We start from the raw sequence: 19,914 nt of genomic DNA, 5'->3' as shown, positions 1-19,914 counted from the left end.
CTGGGTCAATGTAGATTCGAAAAGTACATTAAATTTCCCTAAAATGACATGTTGCAAATTTTTTTACAGTCGAGTAACGGAAAATGGGAGAATTTTTTAAATTTTTTTAGTGTTTTTTTCGATGAAAAATACGTTTTTTCGGGATTCTGAGTATGCCATCAAATCGGGCGTCTAATTTTACATAAAAGTCCCTTTGACACCAAATTTCTATCTCATCACCGTTTCAGGCTGCAAATTATTGAAAAACACCTCTTTTTTCGCATGTTCAAAAATGGAAGGGGTCGTACCGCCCCTCCGTCATGAGATATCAAAAAACGGACCTCGGATTCGTGATCAGGGACAAAAGTTACCCCTTAGGACAAAGTTTCACGCAAATCGAAGAGGGGTCGGGGCAACTTTTCCCGATATCGTGTGAGTTGGTAGAGAATTACCCAAAAAAGTTTTCAACTGAAATCGAGTGATAAATATAGCATAATAGAAAGTGAGCAAGCTAGTTTATCCCAACAGTTTCACGAAATAAGTTTTTTAATTAGTGAAAATCAGCCAATTGGATGGCAACTTCAACCTGAAAAACTAACTTAATCCACGCATGTGGTTGGAGCCTTCCTCACTCATTACCAAAAATGGCTGTACACAAATTTGATCTATTTTTTAAATCCGGAATAAAAAGTACATAAATATCACTTAAGGGTGCACAGCAACGAAGGAAGTTGTTGTCTTATTTTTCCAAAATTGTCAAACTTACGGACCCAATCCTGCAACAATGTGATTGTAAAAATAGTCAAACTTTGTTGTAAATTACTTTGTGGACAGTACTTTAGGGGATGAATAAAAATATATTTCGGTAGTACACGTAGTTTTGAAGATACTAAAATATCTGTAACAAAAATCTGGGTGCAAAAACTCTGGTTGACGTGCATCGTTAAGTGGCCATATCTCGAGACAGGGTTGCCAGATCTTCAATGTTTTAGACTCATTAGAAAGGTCTTTTGATAACCTAACCAACGATGGGTCGGATGGTAGATCCGGACATAGTTTACATACATTTAAGTGAGATCCGGCTTCCAAAAAATACATCAATATCACTTAAGGGGCCATATCTCGAGACAGGGTTGCCAGATCTTCACTGTTTTGGACTCGTTGAAAAGGTCTTTTGATAATCTAACCAACGATGGGTCGGATGGTAGATCCGGACATAGTTTACATACATTTAAGTGAGATCCGGCTTCCAAAAAATACATCAATATCACCTGAGAGGCCATATCTCGAGACAGGGTTGCCAGATCTTCACTGTTTTGGACTCGTTGGATAGGTCTTTTGATAATCTAACCAACAATGGGTCGGATGGTGGATCCGGACATAGTTTACATACATTTAAGTGAGCTCCGGCTTCCAAAAAGGAAATCAATACCACCTGAGAGGCCATATCTCGAGACAGGGTTGCCAGATCTTCTATGTTTTGGACTCGTTGGAAAGGTCTTTTGATAACCTAACCAACGATGGGTCGGATGATGGACCCGGACATAGTTTACATACATTTAAGTGAGAACCGGCTTCCAAAAAGTACATCAATATCACTTAAGGGGCCATATCTCGAGACAGGGTTGCCAGATCTTCAATGTTCTGGACTCGTTGGATAGGTCTTTTGATAACCTAACCAACGATGGGTCGGATGGTGGATCCGGACATAGTTTACATACATTTAAGTGAGATCCGGCTTCCAAAAAGGACATCAATATCACCTGAGGGGCCATATCTCGAGACAGGGTTGCCAGATCTTCAATGTTTTAGACTCGTTGGAAAGGTCTTTTGATAACTAACCAACCATGGGTCGGATGGTGGACCCGGACATAGTTTACATACATTTAAGTGAGATCCGGCTTCCAAAAAGTACATCAATATCACATAAGGGGCCATATCTCGAGCCAGGGTTGCCAGATCTTCACTGTTTTGGACTCGTTGAAAAGGTCTTTTGATAATCTAACCAACGATGGGTCGGATGGTAGATCCGGACATAGTTTACATACATTTAAGTGAGATCCGGCTTCCAAAAAATACATCAATATCACTTAAGGGACCATATCTCGAGACAGGGTTGCCAGATCTTCAATGTTTTGGACTCGTTGGATAGGACTTTTGATAATCTAACCAACGATGGGTCGGATGGTGGATCCGGACATAGTTTACATACATTTAAGTGAGCTCCGGCTTCCAAAAAGGACATCAATACCACCTGAGAGGCCATATCTCGAGACAGGGTTGCCAGATCTTCTATGTTTTGGACTCGTTGGAAAGGTCTTTTGATAACCTAACCAACGATGGGTCGGATGGTAGATCCGGACATAGTTTACATACATTTAAGTGAGATCCGGCTTCCAAAAAGTACATCAATATCACTTAAGGGGCCATATCTCGAGACAGGGTTGCCAGATCTTCAATGTTCTGGACTCGTTGGATAGGTCTTTTGATAACCTAACCAACGATGGGTCGGATGGTAGATCCGGACATAGTTTACATACATTTAAGTGAGCTCCGGCTTCCAAAAAGGACATCAATACCACCTGAGAGGCCATATCTCGAGACAGGGTTGCCAGATCTTCTATGTTTTGGACTCGTTGGAAAGGTCTTTTGATAACCTAACCAACGATGGGTCGGATGATGGACCCGGACATAGTTTACATACATTTAAGTGAGATCCGGCTTCCAAAAAGTACATCAATATCACTTAAGGGGCCATATCTCGAGACAGGGTTGCCAGATCTTCAATGTTCTGGACTCGTTGGATAGGTCTTTTGATAACCTAACCAACGATGGGTCGGATGGTAGATCCGGACATAGTTTACATACATTTAAGTGAGCTCCGGCTTCCAAAAAGGACATCAATACCACCTGAGAGGCCATATCTCGAGACAGGGTTGCCAGATCTTCTATGTTTTGGACTCGTTGGAAAGGTCTTTTGATAACCTAACCAACGATGGGTCGGATGATGGACCCGGACATAGTTTACATACATTTAAGTGAGATCCGGCTTCCAAAAAGTACATCAATATCACTTAAGGGGCCATATCTCGAGACAGGGTTGCCAGATCTTCAATGTTCTGGACTCGTTGGATAGGTCTTTTGATAACCTAACCAACGATGGGTCGGATGGTGGATCCGGACATAGTTTACATACATTTAAGTGAGATCCGGCTTCCAAAAAGGACATCAATACCACCTGAGAGGCCATATCTCGAGCCAGGGTTGCCAGATCTTCAATGTTTTGGACTCGTTGGAAAGGTCTTTTGATAATCTAACCAACGATGGGTCGGATGGTGGATCCGGACATAGTTTACATACATTTAAGTGAGCTCCGGCTTCCAAAAAGGACATCAATACCACCTGAGAGGCCATATCTCGAGACAGGGTTGCCAGATCTTCTATGTTTTGGACTCGTTGGAAAGGTCTTTTCAGGGCTGTGGAGTCGGAGTCGGAGTCGGAGCCGGAGTTGGTGGAGTCGGGTCTCTTTGGGGACCTGGAGTCGGAGTCGGAGTCGGAGTCGTCAAAACTCGAATAGCTGGAGTCGGAGTCGGCTAAATTTCATGAGCTGGAGTCGGAGTCGGAGCCGGAGTCGACAATTTCTGATAAACCCGGAGTCGGAGCTGGAGTCGGAGTTATCTTAAATTCAATAAAATTTATTAACTTTTTTATTGTTCAGATTTTGTTATAGTGCAAATTAATTTACAAAACTTTTAAATGCCTATTTTTTTAAACCTCGTATTGATTTTTTTCAGTTTATTTATGTGTTGATTCAATAGATGTATCAGATGCCATTATGTTTTTGTAACATTTTCAATTTGATTGGATTGCTCTGACTTTCTTATTTCACTTTGATCTTTAAATGATACATTTTCTCTCATTTACCCATGTTTGTAGTATCATAACTCATAAAATTATAGTCAATTTTGGTTGTGCAGGCATTTTTATTTATATTCAGTTGATGCTTGACTACCTCCTTTTGCTCCTTTCAATTTATATTTCACAAAATTTAAAAACAAAGGATCACTATCAGTACTTAAAACATTGGTAAGATTGACCATTAAATTATCAACTATTAGGTATATCAATATATTACACTCAAACCCCGATGGTTTGACACCAACTGTTGTCAAACGAACGGGGTCACGTTTTAGTTTGACACCCCTTTTACACGGAGTCACACACACTGCTAAACGTTTGTTTTGATAGTGTGCGTGAGCACCGTGTAAAATGTGACAGTTCGTCACTTTTTAGTTTGACTTTGACCAACCAACGGGGTACAAACTAAAAAAGTGTCAAACGAAAAAGTGACCAACCACCGGGGGTTGAGTGTACTTGGAACTCAACATGCTTATTTTGTATATAAATAAAAAAAATCAAAGGGTCGTGTTGTAAATATTTGAAACTGACAAAAAATATCAAAAATAAGTTGCAACTAATTTTGACATCATCATTGAATATATTAAATATATCGATTTCCTTAATGTTTACTATTTCTTTACAAAAATCTGAAAGTGTGGATCCATAAAAATATCGTTGAACAAATCTAACAAATAATTCTTTTTAAATGACATAAACCAGGGTAACATTGATAAAACTTGAAAAAACGGACGGATTTTATCATGATTTATATGTTTAAAACCATGTACTGGGCCGAGTCACAAAATGTCCATGTATGTATTTTTAAATGAATTCAATAAAGCTTTTCAAAATAGTTACACAGCTAAAAAAGAAGTAATCCAGCTGCGTGTAAAAGGCCTGGGTGTAAAATAAATATTGCATTATTTTATGCAATTTTATGTGATTTTACACCCTGAAACATGTAGCCCATCAGTATGGGAAACCTACTTGACCGGAATGTCAAGCTCATATATGCGTTTATCCTTACAGCTTTTCATCGGTCTGATGGAAGAGAGGGCTAAGGCGCCAGTCCTTACTGTTGGCGCTGGGTTCGAATCCCGTCGGTTGCAACTTTTTTATTGTATGCAAAAATTGTACATGCAGTGTGTTAAGTGTTTATTTTGACGAAGGTGATGTGCATGCTTTTGCATGCGATTTTACCATCGGATTTTATGCTGTGTACGTAAACTGTTTATTTCAATACCAGCGTGACTTTGATAACACTTTGTTTCTTACAAATTTCAGCCTAAATGTAAGCAAAATGATTTTATATATCATATCAAATCGATTATGAAGGCTAGGTCACTTTTTTTAAATAACAATTAAATATTTGTTTAACTAGTTTATAAACTTTTAAATAAAGGTAATATAAATTTCGGGGAAATTTAATAAATAATCCCATTATTCTAAAAGCAGAATCCGATTTTACTTCTTTACTTTACTATTTTACAGAGTACCTCAGATTTTGCAAAATCATATTGTTAAAAAAAATTCAACTTATCAATGTCACCCGAGGGCTTTTGTTAATTTGATTATTATCCACCGGTGTCTACCGCGGTAAATGAAATACTTCACTTTGACATTTCCAGATACATTTTTGTGTAGCATGTTTGGGGCGTGTTCACCGCTCTTGATGTCGCACATGGGGCGTGTTCAACGTTGTTGATGTCGCAGCACTCTGTGAACGCATCCCAAAAATCTGTCAGTCTGACATTTGACTTTTGAAGTTGTTGATGTTTTCCTTCCTCTTGATGTTTCGCAAAATAAATGTCTCGGAATATTTTATATCACAGTTCTGCGTAAATTTTGCTTTTAGAAAGCGGTCCAGCAGAAAATGGTTTTTAAATCGTGGTATTATTAGCGTCAAATTGTGGATGTTTTCTGCGAGTACTTATAGTTTGATTGGAATTTTTCAGGTTCCGGTGCAAAGGCATCGCATCAACTTCCGGCGGGAAGTGAACGTTTCGGGTGTGAGGGACCTTCGGATCGAGGCGATGCGGACAAAGTGAACCAGTGTGTTGCAGATTGACGAAGCTTTACGGAAGAACAACATGGTGGTCAACGCGAAGAAGCCGCTTCCGGTTGTGATGCAGTGATGTTGTGATGACGTCCCAAACTACGATGAAAGGCTTTCGGGAGAAATCTGGTCCAAATACAAGCGTGGAGAAATTACCAGAATGCTGCTTCAGGGGACCTTCGATCAGTCTACCACACTTGGAGCGCTGCAGTTTTGCTTCCTGCTGTCGATCATGGTAGGAGTAGAAGTTTGGCCACGACAGAAGCAGTCACCATCTTAGCATCGAATTAGACTCGATCGAAGAGCGTGTTCTAATGGTCGTCAAGCTAAAAATAATGTTGACCACTATCCGGAATGTGTAGTAAGGGCGCCAACTTTACCAAACAAAAGTTGGACGATATTCTGCGGTTTGGTACGGAGGAACTGTTCAAGGAAGACTGCAAGGATAACCACGATTTCAAGAGCGTTGAGGCGAAAAGTTACCACCAAGAAAAAAGTGAAGATCATCTAGCAAGCCGCGGACAGTTCCGATCCCGCGTACTCCGTCATCACTTTCAACAGAAGCAGGAAGGCATGTCACGCCAAGAGCTTTCTCAGGGGGTACTGGAAGACAAACCACAAACGAAACAAACCTAAATATTTTGAACAAAATAAATAACGCAATTCAAATTCCGCTGAGCATAAGTTATTTTCCTAACAAAAAGAATCGTACAAACTTAGGACCCAATTCAAAGAACAAGCTTTGCTGGCTCAAAAATTAAAAAATGACAATTTCATAAATTTTTTTCCAGTTTACGATAACCGAACACCTCAACCAATTTCCAACAGCTTTTTTAATTTCAAGTTCTTATAACAAGCATTTCTGTTATAAAAACTATTATTAGGTACTTATAATAGTAGTTTATGCAACAAGTTGCAAAAAGAGGATTTTTTCAGCACGAGTCGTACATTTATCCAACGAGGTTCACCGAGTTGGATAAATACGAAGAGTGCTGAAAAAATCAAGTTTTGCAACGAGTTCCATACTAGGTTCCATACAACATTTTTGCAATTCCAAAAAACACCCATTGAGTGAAATTTTAAGTCAAATTTTCATGTATTTTGTCAATAAATCGTTTAAATCAAAAAAATGTTGAAAAGTGCTACTTTTCGAAACAAGTGCTTTATTCATTTATTCAGCATTTATTTTGGAAAAAGTTGCTATTCGATTCTGTTATTTTTGGTACAGAAAAGTAGGCTATTTCGTCGTTCAATAATGACAGGAAAAGTAAGTAGTTTCACGACGGAATTGAAAAAAAAATATTTCAGTTTAGTTCGATTAAAAAGTTTATGTTTGGTAATTTTTAAAAATAAACCATGAGTATTACAATAGTATTATTAAGATCATGGTTATTTGTTATAGTTTGATTTTTTTATGTTTTCTCTATCTCTGTTTTCATACAAATATAGGAGCAGTACAAATAATACAAATGATATGTGAAAAGCTTGAAAAAAATTGTATCTTATATATTTTAAACAATCAAATCATATAAAAATAAAGGTTCTATGATGTTCTTGTTTCTAAAAAAAAATACAAATTATTTTCGAAAACATGCAACAAAATCAAAAAAATAAGAGCAAAAAAAAAACAAAACGAAAAACTAAAAGCAACAATAAAAAACAAACAAAAATAAAAAAAAAACACAAAAAAGAAACGACAAACAAAAATCCAAAAACAGAACACAAAACCCAGAAATAAAAAAAAAATACCAAAAACAGAAAACAAAAATCAAAAAATATATGCAAAGCACAAACACACAAAAAACCAAAACAAAAAAAAACACAGAAAACAACAAACAAAAAACCAAATAAGAAAAAATTAACAGAATACAGAAAACAAAACAGAAAAAAAAACAAAACAAGAAACTAAAAGCAGAAAACAAAAAACCACACATAAATATAATAAATTCTTAACTTTGTTAAATTCTTAAATTCTTAAATTCTTATATTCTTATATTATTTTATTCTTATATTCTTATATTCTTATATTCTTATATTCTTATATTCTTATATTTTATATTCTTATATTCTTATATTCTTATATTCTTATATTCTTATATTCTTATATTCTTATATTCTTATATTCTTATATTCTTATAGTCTTATAGTCTTATATTCTTATATTCTTATATTCTTATATTCTTATATTCTTATATTCTTATATTCTTATATTCTTATATTCTTATATTCTTATATTCTTATATTCTTATATTCTTATATTCTTATATTCTTATATTCTTATATTCTTATATTCTTATATTCTTATATTCTTATATTCTTATATTCTTATATTCTTATATTCTTATATTCTTATATTCTTATATTCTTATATTCTTATATTCTTATATTCTTATATTCTTATATTCTTATATTCTTATATTCTTATATTCTTATATTCTTATATTCTTATATTCTTATATTCTTATATTCTTATATTCTTATATTCTTATATTCTTATATTCTTATATTCTTATATTCTTATATTCTTATATTCTTATATTCTTATATTCTTATATTCTTATATTCTTATATTCTTATATTCTTATATTCTTATATTCTTATATTCTTATATTCTTATATTCTTATGTTCTTATATTCTTATATTCTTATATTCTTATGTTCTTATATTCTTATATTCTTATATTCTTATATTCTTATATTCTTATATTCTTATATTCTTATATTCTTATATTCTTATATTCTTATATTCTTATATTCTTATATTCTTATATTCTTATATTCTTATATTCTTATATTCTTATATTCTTATATTCTTATATTCTTAAATTCGGTTTCGGCGATTGTTCACGCTCAATACAAAAATGATTTTTTTTTGTATGAAAATTTGTCCACATTTCCAAAAAAAGTGTCCACGTGGTTTATGGATGGTCCCTTCCAAAGTTTTTTTTCTTATTTTTGTTTTCCAAATGTTTAATTGTTTATGTATTTAACCCCTTCCCGCCCAGAGCTGAATCGAGATTTTTTACGTTTTTCGCCATTACTTGGAACTGGATCGGCCAATCTGGATGAATTTTCAACGGTTATATGTTAACATTCTATATAAACTAACGTATGTCAAACCAAGTTGAAAAAATGTATGGTTGCAGAGAAATTTAATTTTGAAAGCAAAAATTAGTGGTGCTCTGGTGTAACCATGGGCGTTAGAGGGTTAAGAATTATAATTTATATGAATTTTTCAACTGTTCAATTGTTAAATAATTGAATTGTGATGATGATTTAAAAAAAAAGATTTGCTAAATTTTTACATTTGAATTATTTTTGGAATTATAGTTGATGAGAATTTTTAAATTATAGAATTGTTAAATATTTGATTTTTTGATGTTCTTGAAATTTCAAATTTTTAAATTTTTGACATTTTGTTTTTATATAATTTTTGATATTTTACTTTTAAATTTTTGAATTTGTAAAATAATTACAAATTTTAATATTTTGGATTATTTAGATGTCTGATGCTTTGAATTTGTGATTTATTAATTTTTTTAGTTACTGTTTATTTACTCTTATTTTTTTTAATTTATAATAATGGTTTTTTTAAATATGCATTTTTATTTTTGAACTTCTTATTCCATTTCTGAGTTCCCATATTTCTGTGTTGCCAAATTTTAGAGTTGGTAATCCACTCAATTTAAAGAAAAAATCTACCAGAAAATTTGGACTTTTCCTTTGATTCACTTAATTTCCATCCTTTTAATCAAGATACTGCATTTGAGTTTTGGCTTTTATATTTATTATTATATCAAATACAAAATTATTCATTCGTTTGTAAATTTCAATCGCATTCAAATAAGCAAATTCAAATTATTTGATTTTTTTTTTCAATTAAAACATATTGCAAACAGGCATAGTACAAAGGAATGTCAAACGCCATTTTCCGTTTCTGTTTTTTATCAGCTGCGTATGTACTGCTTAAAGGCTAGTATGCAGATCGGAAGGAAAGGGGTCAAGAAATAGCTTTACGAACAGCAGAACAAAGGAGAGGGAATGATTTCTTGGGGCTTTTCTTCACCCTCTCTGGCTTGCTTTCGCTACCACTGCTGCCCATTTGATTTTTTTCTTGACCGGTTCCTTCCGAAGTGCGTATATCGCTTAAAAAAATCTTTTCGTGACCCTTCCGCTTTTGTTTTTTTTATAAGGAGTCTTGCGTTCCTTTCGAGCTCCGTATCAACCTAAATTGTAAAAACTACACAACACAACAAAAATACTTATTTTTGCTTAAAATATAGGAAATGGTTGTAAAAGTCAAAAATAACTCCTGAAAATCAATACATTTAAAAAACATTGGAAAAGTCTAATAAAACAAGTCAAACTTCAAATAGTTCTTCTTTCCAATGCTTGTTGAAGATCATAATTGGAGACAATAAAAATAATTACACACAGCTCAAAATTTAATTTAATTTTTTTCGCTTTTGGGCAGTTAACGAATTTTGAATTTTTGAACTACAGATCGGTGGTAGGCGTAACAGTTTTGGGATTTTTTTTTCATGAATTCATTGTTGTTTTTGCACATTTTGATAGTAGAATAACTGTAATAGTAATGTATAAAGCAGCGCAGATGAACATTTCAATTATTTTTTAATGTAACACGCCCCTAGAGCCGGTGCTCAAATTATTACTCCTGCTTGACCAGTTCGGTCTAACGAAGGCGAAGTATCTTCCGGATGAGTATTGGTCCGCTGGCGTTGGCGTCAAGCGAAATCAGCACTGAGTTGCCTGGCGGGTAGCGCTGATGAAGTGTTTGTTCCGTGAGCAACTTGACCTGGAAGCGGCCCGGCACAAGAACAATTTTCATGATCGCCGCCATTTAGTTGTGCTGTATCAATCAGCCCACCTTGTTGATCTTGTAGATGTTCTGCTCCATCTTTTTATTGTTCAATCGTGCATGGCCGATTCGACATTCCGTAAATCTAAAAGCAAAATGGAAATCTTCAATTCTGAGCAAAATTTTACAAAAAAAAAAACAACCTACTGTTCAGTAGACACATTGGATTCCAAGCTGGACAGAAGTTGGAAACGTCATCGAATCGACCAAGAATGAGCCTGAAGACAGCGGCCACGGAGGGTTGACGTGCAACTGGAGCCATTCCTGGACAAGTGGATGACCGCACAACACCGGTCGCCAAGCAAATTTTGCGAGGAACAGACAACTACAGGAACAACCGGATCGATTTTGGCTCGAACAAACACCTACTTGGACAGCGAGTTGTCATGCTGCACCCGGTACTCGATGATGGCCAAACAGGAGCTGAAGTTGGCCAGCAGATTCTCCGAGCCCAGCGTCATCAGCTGGCTCGTGTGACTGTGGATGAGGGCCTTGAGCCAGCAAACAGCCGTTACGACACTGTTAACAAAACCGAAGTTTTCCTGTATGGCGGCATCTTTTCAAGCGAACAAAATTAAAAACTTATGCACACTGTCCTGCTTCATCAGCATGGAAATCTCCCCCGGCAGCACCGAAATGCTGTCTGCTGAATCAGCTCCTGCCCGTTCATGCTGAACACGCTGCGCCGAATTTCTGCGTCAAGCAAATGGGCCATATTCTTCTGACTCATCCCGGAAGACTTCCCCCTCTCCAGCCGGTCCTCCATCGGAATCTCCACCGTCTTGAGTGCCTTCTTGCCTGCATTGAACGGGTTCAAAAATTCCACCGACGCGCTGTCCACCGTCGGCGTTCGTTTCTTGAGCTGCAACTCTTCCTGCTCCTTGCGCTGGAACGAGGCGGCCACTTCCACCAGGTTGGGTGAGAATTCCAAGCTGGCGGCGAAGATGGGAAGGCGGCCGACAACCTTGGAACCGGTTTCCTTTGAGGATGATCTTCGACAGGACGACATTTGAAGCCACCTCTCAGTCAGTAGTTGTAGTAGGTAGAATGCGGGCCGGCGCTAGAACTGCTTACTCAGGTCAGCTACAACCGGATCGACTTTGGCTCGAACAAACACCTACTTGGACACCGAGTTGGCATGCTGCACCCGATACTCGATGATGCCCAGACTGAAGATGCTGGCCAGCAGATTCTCCGAGCCCAGCGCTATCAGCTGGCTCGTGTGACTGCGAATGAGGGCCTTGAGCCAGCAAACGGCCGTTGCGACACTGTGAACAAAAACGAAGTTTTCATGTGCTCCCATCTATCTTATAAAATGAACAAAATTCAAAACTTACTGCACAGTTTTCTGCTGCATCTGCGTGAAATCTCCACCAGCAGCGCCGAAATATATTGCTCCGGAATGCGGCCCGCTGAATCAGATCCGGCTCGTTCCTGCTGAACACGCTGCGCTGAATTTCCGCGTCCTTGCTGTGAAGTCTCGGAAGACTTTTTCCCGTCCCCTGCAACCCCCGTTAGCGTCAAGTCCTCCATCGAAATCTCCGCCGTCTTGACTGTCCGCCGTTGGACTTCGCGTCTTGAGCTGCAACTCTTCCTGCTCCTTGCGCTGGGACGAGGCGGCCGGTTCGCGCACAATCACGACCTGCTTCTTACCCCTCAACGATTCCTTCTTGGGCTGCTCGAACTTGAGACCGTACGCGATCAGCATTTCCGGCAGGTTGGGCGAGAATTCCAAGCTGGCGGCGAAGATGGAAAGGCGACCGACCACCAAAATACAACAAAACAAACAGCTGTCAAAAATCTACCGCTTTGGTGAGCTGCTGCACCCAGGTTTTTGTGTGGTGAGCCTGGTCAATGTTTTGGTGGAATTTCAGCAGAGAAATGTTTCATTTGAAATATTCTGAAATGTGTCATGCGACACCCGCGCGTCGCATGAAGTATTTCAAGAAAATCCACCGCGGTTAACCGCACTCAAATTAACAAAAACCCTCCGGTTTACAGGCAACGCGCAAGTGTGAGCTGAACATGTGAGTGATGTTATTATTACTTTTCATTAAATTTAATTTATTTCGTTGTTTAAGCATTACTTGTGTGAAGTTATTTTAAGCTGAGATGTGGACTACCTTTGAACAGCTGATTAATTCAAAGTTGGGAACAGAGTTTGAGGGTGCTTAAAGAATCGACTATGTCTACAGAAGGAAAGTTACAAAATAACCTTCAAAATAGCTAATAGGTGAGGAGAGTTAAAGGAAGGGAGATTTTATTTAAACATTTTTTATATTTTCTTAATACTGAGTTAGTGCTGGAGTCGGAGTCGGAGTCGGAGTCAACAATTTGTTAGAAGCAGGAGTCGGAGTCGGAGTTGGAGTCTGCTAAAGTTGGCAGGCCGGAGTAGGAGTCGGAGCCGGAGTCGTATGAATCTGAAAGCCGGAGCTGGAGTCGGAGTCGGAGTCGGCTTAACTCAGAAAGCCGGAGTCGGAATCGGAGTCGGAGTCGTCTAAAATATGACCCGACTCCGCAGCCCTGGGTCTTTTGATAACCTAACCAACGATGGGTCGGATGATGGACCCGGACATAGTTTACATACATTTAAGTGAGAACCGGCTTCCAAAAAGTACATCAATATCACTTAAGGGGCCATATCTCGAGACAGGGTTGCCAGATCTTCACTGTTTTAGGCTCGTTGGAAAGGTTTTTTGATAATCTAACCAACGATGGGTCGGATGGTGGATCCGGACATAGTTTGCATACATTTAAGTGAGATCCGGCTTCCAAAAAGTACATCAATATCACTTAAGGTGCCATATCTCGAGACAGGGTTGCCAGATCTTCACTGTTTTAGGCTCGTTGGAAAGTTTTTTTTGATAATCTAACCAACGATGGGTCGGATAGTGGATCTGGACATAGTTTGCATACATTTAAGTGAGATCCGACTTCCTAAAAGTACATCAATATCACTTAAGTGGGCATATCTCGAGACAGGGTTGCCAGATCTTCAATGTTTTGGACTCGTTGGAAAGGTCTTTTGATAACCTAACCAACGATGGGTCGGATGATGGACCCGGACTTAGTTTACATACATTTAAGTGAGATCCGGATATATGTGAAAACACATTTTTATACAGCACTTTTGAACTACTTATCGAAACCTCAATCTGTATAAAACTCGATCTATGGGACCCTAAACCAAGTCGAATGCAACAAGTTCGGGTCAAATCGGTTCAGCCAGTGCCGAGAAACATGAGCTAGTTTGTTGGTCACATACATACATACACACACACATACACACACACACATACACACACACATACACACAGACATTTGTTCAGTTTTCGATTCTGAGTCGATATGTATACATGAAGGTGGGTCTACGAAGTTTTTATACAAAGTTCATTTTTAGAGCAGGATTATAGCCTTACCTCAGTGAGGAAGGCAAAACATACAAGAATTTCCCCTATTTCATTTTGTTGGCTAAATCCATTTTGCCTTCCTCACTGAGGTAAGGCTATAATCCTGCTCTAAAAATAAACTTTGAATCAAAACGTCGTAGACCCACCTTCATGTGTACATATCGACTCAGAATCGAAAACTGAACAAATGTCTGTGTGTATGTGTGTGTGTGTATGTGTGTGTGTATGTATGTATGTGACCAACAAACTAGCTCATGTTTCTCGGCACTGGCTGAACCGATTTGACCCGAACTTGTTGCATTCGACTTGGTTTAGGGTCCCATAGATCGAGTTTTATACAGATTGAGGTTTCGATAAGTAGTTCAAAAGTTATGTATAAAAATGTGTTTTCACATATATCCGGATCTCACTTAAATGTATGTAAACTAAGTCCGGGTCCATCATCCGACCCATCGTTGGTTAGGTTATCAAAAGACCTTTCCAACGAGTCCAAAACATTGAAGATCTGGCAACCCTGTCTCGAGATATGGCACCTTAAGTGATATTGATGTACTTTTTGGAAGCCGGATCTCACTTAAATGTTTGCAAACTATGTCCGGATCCACCATCCAACCCATCGTTGGTTAGGTTATCAAAAGACCTTTCCAACGAGCCTAAAATATTGAGGATCTGGCAACCCTGTCTCGAGATATGTCCACTTAAGTGATATTGATGTACTTTTTGGAAGCCGGATCTCACTTAAATGTATGTAAACTATGTCCGGATCCATCATCCAATCCATCGTTGGTTAGGTTATCAAAAGACCTGTCGAACGAGTCTAAAATATTGAGGATCTGGCAACCCTGTCTAGAGATATGTCCACTTAAGTGATATTGATGTACTTTTTGGAAGCCGGATCTCACTTAAATGTATGTAAACTATGTCTGGATCCACTATCCGACCTATCGTTGGTTAGGTTATCAAAAGACCTTTCCATCGAGTCCTAAATATTGAGGATCTGGCAACCCTGTCTCGAGATATGGCCACTTTAGTGATATTTATGTTCTTTTTTAATCCAGATCTAAAAAATAGATGAAATTTGTGTACAGTCATTGATGGTAATGAGTGAGGTAGGCTCCAACCACATAGGTGGATTAAGTTAGTTTTTAATTTAAGAACTAATGTGTTCAAATGCAAAATTCAACATCGTCATTTATTTAATAGTTCTAAACTACTTTTTCAAAACAACCAACGCGTCATAGGGGGATGGCGTCGCTATTTTTAGACCACGTTTTCCACTTTTTCTCATCGAAACCGACTACTTTATCGACTTCATTTTGCTGGACGAGATAGGACGCCGTCTATTTTTAGACGATGACTCAGCACTTTTCCACTCTTGCGCTTAAAAAAACCAGATGGCAGCACGATGTAACGCCACGTCCCTATGGGTTTCCTCTGAACATAGGAAAAAATGTGTGTGTGTGCAACCAACCAAACGGGACCACGCGGCCACTTCTTGCAAATTGAGTTGTTTCCATGTATTTTTAGATCTACATTCTATACATGTAAATAACTCGCGTAGGCATTTGGAAGGTGTTAGCTCTGTCGAGCTTCGGAGACCCATTTCTACGCTGGCTAGCCAAGCGCGAGGTACCTTAGCTTCAATCGACAAGCCCCGCCCTGAAGAACGTTTGCACCAATCGAATTCAAACGTTATTTAGATTTTCCGAACCTTTGTCAAATGGACAAGGACCCAGCGCGTAAATAGTTGATAGTAACAGTATTACTAATTCTAGCCATAGCTCACCAAGCCGTGATGGCCTAGTGGTTAGCATTTTTGCTTACCAATCCAAAGGACGGGGGATCGAACCACGACTCGAGCGACTTTGACTTTTTCGTTCTTGTTCAGAGTTTCAAGATTAATATTTCCTATACTTTCTCGTTGGGAGCAGATGGGAATCGAACCCAGAACCATTCGCTTACAAAGCGAACACCGTAACCAGTCAGCCACGGCCGCTCCCCTCCTCTGAACATAGGAAAAAATATGCGTAAATTAAAAAAATATCCCGAGTTTCAAAACATCACTTTAGTGCTTTATAAACAGGTTGTTTGAATCTCAATCTATTCTCATCGCTGCAAAAGTGTTTCGCCTAACTATCCAAAGACCGGTCCCAAATCATTTTAAAACACAACAACTTCAGGTACTTTTTTTCGATTCTGAACCGACTAGAGTAGTTCAAATTTGACATTTCGCCGACCATTGCAGGGCTGAATTGTATGAGAGAATTTTTCAGGTACTTTTTTATTTGACCATCTCCGCTTTCAATGAAACTATTTAAACATGTTATCCTATATATTTGTGTTAATGACACATTCTGCCGTGACGTTACAACGGTTTGACTTATCTTTTGCCTTTCTTACAAAAGAAAGGTGTAAGGTTTGCTTTTGGAATAACGCTTTTCTCAGAAATCTTAAAAAATTCGTACACGGCAAGGATTGGTCCCAGGAAAAAATCCTTTTACTAAATTGAAGGTTTAGATGTGCTCTTTCGATTGAATTGATTAGCTCTTAAAAATTTGTGTCTTCCATCATTGGAAAACCGCTCGTAAAACCCACAATTTTTATATTTCAGATCTGGAGCCGTGGGGTCAGAGACGAACATTTTATTTTTCGATTCACAATTTTCGACCAGCAAATATGGTCAAAGCCATTTTTAGAGGTATTTTTTGGACTATTTTACAGATAACACAATCAAATTAAAAGAATTCAGTTTCAAATAAAAAGCCATTCGAAAACATGCGCCATAAACTGCTTGAGCCCAAAATTTGAAGCTTTTCCAAAATGTATTTCCAGAGATAATGCCATATTAGTGTTTTTCGTCTTATTTTTACCCTATTTTTTCCTATTAAATTTTTGGTTTTATACAGAATCATATACTGAACATCAAATTCGAAGTGGAGAGTGAGTGGACGGAGCACAGGGCTGAGAATGGAAGGACGTTCTACTGGAACGCGGCCTTGAGAAAAAGTGTGTGGGAGAAACCGGACGGGTTTCAACCCAAGACGCAGGCGGCGACGGGCATGGAGGTGGAATACTCCGAAGGAGGAGGAGAGGACGGGGGCGAATTTCGTCCCGTGGTCAAGGTTCGCCGCAGGAAGGCTAAGGAGGAGATCAACGTCGGCGATGGCGGCAACGACGGCGATGTGGAGAAACTGCTCAGCAACAACAAGTTCAGCCCGCTAGCGGAGGAGAGCAACAACAACAACAATGCGAACCCAGCAGCAGAAAAAACCATCCCCGTGGTACCAGCAACCGGCAAGTCGGCCGGGGAGAAGAAGCAGCCGCCGCTGGTGGTGAAAGACACGAGCTTCGCCCGCCTTGCGAAGGTGATGTCGTCATGTGATGTCCAGCCGGAACACAAACTGACGCGGTACGGCACCAAAATTACGTGCTTCTCGAGCGACGACTTCGACACGGTGCAAGCCCACCTGACGAAGAACAAGGTGCAGTTCTACACGCACGGAAAGCGCAGTGCGAGACCGCACCGGGTAGTAATGCGAGGTCTCCCGAACGTGGAACCGGATTACATCAAGGAGCTGCTCAAGACGGAACATCAGCTGGACGTCTTGGCAGTACACGCCATCAGGCGGAAGCAGCTTCCCGCCATCGATGAGACGCCTTTCATCGTGCTCTTCCCCAAGGGGCACACCAGTCTGAAGGAGTTGAGTAGCAAGGTAAAGAAAGTGGGACCAGTCGTCGTCCGGTGGGTGGCCTACCGGAACAAAGAACCGCACGTGACCCAGTGCAAGAACTGCTTGCAGTTCGGTCACGGAACCAGTAACTGCCATCTCAAGCCCAGGTGCAGCAGCTGTGGGGGTGCCCACAGCACGGAAAAGTGCAAAGCAGAAGAAACGGAAGCCAAGAAGTGTGTCAACTGCTCTGGATCTCACGAGGGTCTGGACCGCAGCTGTCCCAAACGTGCGCAGTTCATCCAGTCGAGGCAGCAGGCGTCCACGCCGAAGCCGCCAGCATGGAAGAAGGACAAACAGACTCCGACAGGAGCCGCGTTCACCGCGGCGGATTTTCCTCCGCTACCTGGAGCGGTGCCGTCCGTCGGGACGGAAGATAAACATCCTCGTCCCGCAGGAAGAAGTCGAGAAAATACTGGCGCCGGCGCCGGTGCAACCCCGAAGGAGCAACAAGGTGAACGGAAGCTGTACAGCGAGTCGGAGCTGTGGACCATTTACCGGGAATACAGAGTTCGCTTGAGCCAGTGCAAGACACCCGAGGAACAGATTGACGTGATCGCACACTTGCTGACACATGGCACGAGAAAATAATCATCTTATTTACGGTTTTTTATTTTATTATTTATTATTTTTGTACTATTGATCCTCGGTCCTAACCTGGTCACAGCACCTAAAAGGACCTAATAAAAATAAGTTATGAGGAAAAAGGTGCAGGTGGTTATGTTACACATGACCAGTATGACAAAGAACTTTGCTAGATGATTGTTGAAATTTTCGATTAGAACGTCCGATCCAAATTTCCCCATGATTCCCTTATAATTACACAAGACAACTCTTTTGTGGTCTATTTCGTGGCTCTGAAACAGGCTGTTTGATTTGTAAAGTTTTAAGGCATAATATCAACGTCCTATCGAACTAAGGGGATGAAAATTGCAAGTGGAGCTGAACTGCCCTATTCAGGGCTCTAATTGATTACGAAATAGTTATTCTAAATTTCCAGAAACAGATTTCAGAAGTTTAACAGTCATTTTTCCCCAACTCTTATGGTTCGGCAAATGTCCCCCCATCGGAACATCCCCGGGGCGTCCGGCCACTCCGGATTGTGGCCACTACTGCTGAAATATCAAATTTCATGTCCAGTATCAAAATCCATAAAGTTTGATACCCATATTGCCCCAACTCTTATGGTTCCGCAAATGTCCCCCCATCGGAACATCCGCGGGGCCCTCCGGATTGTGGCCACTACTGCTGAAATGTCAAATTTCATGTTCAGTATCAAAAACCTTAAAGTTTGATACCCATATTGCCCCAACTCTTATGGTTCGGCAAATGTCCCCCTATCGGAACATCCCCGGGGCCTCCGGCCACTCCAGGTGGTGGCCACTTCTGCCAAAATGTCAAATTTCATATCCAGTATCAAAACCCTACAGTTTGATACCCATATTGCCCCAACTCTTATGGTTCGGCAAATGTCCCCCCATCGGAACATCCCCGGGGCGTCCGACCACTCCAGATTGTGGCCACTACTGCTGAAATATCAAATTTCATGTCCAGTATCAAAATCCATAAAGTTTGATACCCATATTGCCCCAACTCTTATGGTTCCGCAAATGTCCCCCCATCGGAACATCCGCGGGGCCCTCCGGATTGTGGCCACTACTGCTGAAATGTCAAATTTCATGTTCAGTATCAAAAACCTTAAAGTTTCATACCCATATTGCCCCATCTCTTATGGTTCGGAAAATGTCCCCCTATCGGAACATCCCCGGGGCCTCCGGCCACTCCAGGTGGTGGCCACTACTGCCAAAATAATAAATTTCATGTGCAGTATCAAAAACCCTACAGTTTGATACCCATATTGCCCCAACTCTTATGGTTCCGCAAATGTCCCCCCATCGGAACTTCCGCGGGGCCTCCGGCCACTCCAGGTGGTGGTCACTACTGCCAAAATAATAAATTTCA

At 39.6% G+C, this 19,914-nt stretch overlaps 1 protein-coding gene and 1 long non-coding RNA gene across 3 annotated transcripts in view; both read right to left on the bottom strand.

The window, feature by feature from the left end:
• LOC120422133 (uncharacterized) overlaps nt 1-19,914 on the bottom strand; it is a 464,835-nt gene that overhangs the window by 128,932 nt on the left and 315,989 nt on the right. The window lies entirely within an intron of this gene.
• On the bottom strand, nt 8,754-12,773 carry LOC120422138 (uncharacterized). 2 transcript variants are annotated; one of them, XR_005606080.2, is made up of 3 exons: nt 12,152-12,773; nt 10,958-12,082; nt 8,754-10,899 (listed from the first exon to the last, which is right to left on the bottom strand). It is a non-coding gene; the product is annotated as an uncharacterized LOC120422138 (long non-coding RNA). The 2 variants fall into 2 exon arrangements; XR_005606081.2 differs by having other exon boundaries at nt 10,962-12,082.

This window comes from Culex pipiens, chromosome 1 (assembly GCF_016801865.2).
Source record: "Culex pipiens pallens isolate TS chromosome 1, TS_CPP_V2, whole genome shotgun sequence".
NCBI lineage: Eukaryota > Metazoa > Arthropoda > Insecta > Diptera > Culicidae > Culex > Culex pipiens.
The sequence above is the reverse complement of the archived record's forward strand: the minus strand, read 5'-3'. Positions and strand labels throughout refer to the sequence as shown.